Source organism: Symphalangus syndactylus, chromosome 22, assembly GCF_028878055.3.
Source record: "Symphalangus syndactylus isolate Jambi chromosome 22, NHGRI_mSymSyn1-v2.1_pri, whole genome shotgun sequence".
Classification (NCBI taxonomy): domain Eukaryota; kingdom Metazoa; phylum Chordata; class Mammalia; order Primates; family Hylobatidae; genus Symphalangus; species Symphalangus syndactylus.
In genome coordinates this window covers 36664611-36669434 of record NC_072444.2, presented here as the reverse complement: position 1 = coordinate 36669434, position 4824 = coordinate 36664611, and positions in this window count along the sequence as shown.

The window sequence follows — 4824 nt, the reverse complement described above, 5'->3', positions numbered from 1 at the left end:
ATGTGTTTATTGCGGCACTATTCACAATAGCAAAGACTTGGAACCAAGCCAAATATCCAAAAATGATAGACTGGATTAAGAAAATGTGGCACATAATACACCATGGAATACTATGCAGCCATAAAAAATGATGAGTTCATGTCCTTTGTATGGACATGGATGAAGCTGGAAACCATCATTCTCAGTAAACTATCACAAGGACAAAAAAAAAAAACACCGCATGTTCTCACTCATAGGTGGGAATTGAACAATGAAAACACATGGACACAGGAAGGGGAACATCACACACTGGGGCCTGTTGTGTGGTGGGGGGAGGGGGGAGGGATAGCATTAGGAGATATACCTAATGTTAAATGATGAGTTAATGGGTGCAGCACACCAACATGGCACATGTATACATATGTAACTAACCTGCACGTTATGCACATGTACCCTAAAACTTAAAGTATAATAATAAAAAAAATACTCTTAATGTCATTCCTTTCACTGTGTGTGTAACTCCTGTGGCAAGACTGTATATTTCTATATATGTATGTATGTGTTTATTTAGTAGGCTGCTATTTATAAAGGAAACATACTCATTAGTTGGTCTTTGTGTACATAATGGTTCCCAAAACATGGACTCCATGGTTTGCTGTGAGTGAATGAAAAAAAAAGCAGGCATGATTTCCCTCACCTTTGTCATTCTCTCCAGTTTCCTGTATATATGGTTGACTTACTCAGCAGTAAGTGTAACTTCTTTACACTGAAGAAAATCAGTCTTCCAAAGAACTAGTGTGCTACTTCCGCCTTGTTCTGCAGTGCTTAAAATCCTGTTTGGTAAATGAACTAAGACACTTTTATATACAGAAGAGACCCTGAATTGCCACGAATGGATATATTAGTAGTGATTAATTTCTGTCTTGGTGGGATAATGTGGCTTTTTTGCTTCTTATTCTTCTATAGTTTCCCATTTTTCTACAATGAGCATGTACTACTTTTATAAGTAGGAAAAATTGCTATTTTTTTTTAAGACAGAGTGTCACTCTGTCACCCAGGCTGGAGTGAAATGGTGCGATCTCAGCTCACTATAACCTCTGCCTGCCAGGTTCAAGCGATTCTCATGTCTCCACCTCCCAAGCAGCTGAGACTACAGGCACAAGCTGGCCACAGCCAGCTAATTTTTGTGTTTTTTAGTAGAGATGGGATTTCGCCATGTTGGCCAGGCTGATCTTGAACTCCTGACCTCAGGTGATCCACCCATGGCCTTCCAAAGTGCTGGGATTACAGGTCTGAGCCACCACGCTCAGCCAAAACCTGCTATTTTAAAGTCTTTATTTTTCATTGGATGTCTTGTGAAGGTTTTAGTCACAGTCACCATTGAGAAAGTGGGTGGTTAACTGGCTCCAGTTCCTAAGCGGAGTGGCAACTGTAGGAAGTAGTATGGGAGGAATGGGGCAGGTAAGCTGATTTGAACTTTATCATTGTGAACTCCGCTATGACTAAAGACATTGTGGGATTTGATCACAATTAAACACAAGAGGACTGAGCCATCTAGTTTTTCTCTTTCAATAAGCTGATTGAGAATTATGAAAGACACCTTAAGAAAAATCCGTTTCTATGAACTCTGTAAATGCAGAACTCAGCCTGAACTCCCAAGTTCTGTATCCGTGTGTGTGTGTTTCTGTGCGTGTGTGTTGTGGTGTGTTTTAAATATCAAGTGGAGTTGTAGCAACTCAGATAGGATATGGTTTATATTAATACATCTAATATGAATTGGAAGAGATTTAGGCAAATGATTTTTATTAACACAGTATAGGCTTATTGGAGATTTGGTGTTAATATACAGCTGGGAGTTAAGCCGTTCTACATTTATATACCCATCTGGTGATATTTTAGGAAGAGCCGTGTCATATATTCTCTAGAGTTTAAGTGATTAGAGCTTGTTGGCTTTTGCTGTTTACTGCACACTTGTAGTGTTTTAAATGCCTCTGAATGGACAACATCATTCAAAAAGGTGAGATTTCTGGGTTAAGACATTCGTTATTGTCTGCCCTTACTTTATTCTTTTAAAGAATAAGATTAGGCTGGACGCGGTGGCTCATGTCTATAATCCCAGCACTCTGGGAGGCCAAGGTGGACAGATGAGATCAGGAGTTTGAGACCAGTGTGGCCAACACGGCAAAACCCCGTCTCTACTAAAAATACACAAATTAGCCAGGCGTGGTGGTGGACGTCTGTAATCCCAGCTACTCAGGAGGCTGAGGCAGGAGAATCACTTGATCCCTAGAGGTGGAGGTTGCAGTGAGCCGAGATTGTGCCACTGCACTTCAGCCTGGGTGACAGAGGGATACTCTGTCTCAAAAAGAGAAAGTTGAAGAGCAGTTGAGGTAATAAATGTAGGTACTGTTAGGTTGGTGCAAAATTAATCATGGTTTTGGATTGCGAATTTTAAATTATTGTAACTAGGCCCAAACACATCTTTATCAAAATAGGAACCATTACAATCAACACATTTTTTGCCAATGAGAAATAAGTTTGTTTATTACTGTAGTGTAAAAATCCATGCTTCGGGATTCGATGAACTCTTGGAAGGCATTTTCTACATCCTGATGGTTGTGGAAGTATTTTCCCTGCAAAAAAATTTTCTAGATGCTTGGAAAAGTGGTAGTCGGTTGGTGAGAGGTCAGTTCAATATGGTGGATGAGTAGCCCAATTCATTCAACTTTTGAAATATTGGTTGTGCAACGTGTTGTCGGGTGTTGTCGTGGAGAAGAACTGGACCCTTTCTGTGGACCAGTGCCGGCTGCAGGCCTTGCAGTTTTCGGTGCATCTGGTAGATTTGCTGAGCATACTTCTCAGATGTATTGGTTTTACTGGGATTCAGTAGCTATAGTGGATCAGACCGGGAGCAGACCACCAAACAGTGACCCTGACCTCTTTTTGATGAAAGTTTGGCTTCCGGAAGTGCTTTGGAGCGTCTTCTCAGTCCAACCACTGAGCTGGTCACCACTGTTGTATAAAATACACTTTTTGTCAAACGTCACAATCCAACTAAGAAATGGTTCATCGTCGTTATGTAGAATAAGAGAAGACAACACTTCAAAATGACGATTTTTAAAATTTTTGGTCAGCTCATGAGGCACCCACTTATCAAGCTTTTTCATCTTTTGGCAGGGCTTGGTGGCTCACGCCTGTAATCCCAGTACTTTCGGAGGCTGAGGCGGGCAGATCACTTGAGGCCAGGAGTTCACAACCAGCCTGGCCAACATGGTGAAGTCCCAACTCTACTAAAAATACAAAAATTAGTCAGATGTGGTGGTGGGTGCCTGTAATCCCATCAACTAGGGAGGCTTAGGCACTAGAATCACTTGAACCCAGGAAGTAGAGGTTGCAGTGAGCCCAGATGGTGCCACTGCATTCCAACCTAGGTGATACAGTGAGACTCCATCTCAAAAAAAAAGCTTTTGCACCTTTCCAACTTGCTTCAATTGCCAAACAAGCATAGAATGGTTGACATTGAGTTCTTCCACAATTTCTCGTGTAGTTGTAAGAGTATCAGCTTCGATGATGGCTCTCAATTGGTCAATGCCAACTTCTTCTGGCCGGCCACTACACTCCTCATCTTCAAGGCTCTCGTCTCCTTTGCAACATTTCTTGAACCACCACTGCACAGTTCCTGGGCCAAATGTGTAGTTGATGTTCCGAGTTGTCTTCACTGTTTTGCGACCCATTTTGAACTCAAGAAAATCGCTTGAATTTGCTTTTTTTAATAATATAATTTCCATTGTCTAAAAGAATAAAATAAACAGCAAATAATACATTATTAGCAAAAAAGGTGAGAAATGTGCATTAAAATGATGCATAAATAACCACATTTATTTAAGAATGTATTCCAGTATCAAATGGTAAATTTCAACAATACGAAAACTGCAACTACATTTGCACCAACCTAATATAATTTTTTTTTAGTTAGAAATTTTATAGTACAGAATAACAGGCTTGTCTCATGCACACACACACACACACACACACACACACACATCCTATATTGAATCTACAAAGCCTGTCTCTGAATTCCAAAATCTTGACTTTTTTAAAGTTTAAATATTTCCAAAATTTAGAAAAATATGGAGAGTAATTTAACAAACACCATGTACTAATTCAGTAGATTTTTTTTCTTTTTTCCTTTCCTTTCTTTTCTTTTCTTTTTTTTTTTTTTTTGAGATGGAATCTCGCTTTGTTGCTCAGGCTGGAGTGCAGTGGTGCAATCTCAGCTCACTGCAACCTCCGCCTCCTGGTTTCAAGTGATTCTCCTTTCTCAGCCTCCTGAGTAGCTGGGACTACAGGCACACGCCACCACACCCAGCTAATTTTTTATTTTTAGTAGAGACGGAGTTTCACCATGTTGACCAGGATGGTCTCTTATCTCTTCACTTCGTGATCTGCCCACCTTGGCCTCCCAAAGTGTTGGTATTACAGGCGTGAGCCACCGCGCCCGGCCCATTCAGTAGATTTCATAGATGCTGACACCTTGTCAGATTTGCTTCAAAGGTGTATTTATATATGTTTTTATATATTATTTTTGAGATGGGGTCTCATTCTGTTGCCCAGGCTGGTGTACAGTGGTAAAATCCCTGCTCACTGCAACCGCCACCTCCCAGGTTCAAGCAATTCTTGTGCCTTGGCCTTTTGAGTAGCTGGGATTATAGGAGCTTGTCACTACTCCTGGCTAATTTTTGTATTTTTAGTAGAGACAGGGTTTCACTATGTTGTCCAGGCTGGTCTCCAACCGACCTCTAGTGATCTGCCCGTCTTGGCCCCCTAAAGTGCTGGGATTACAGG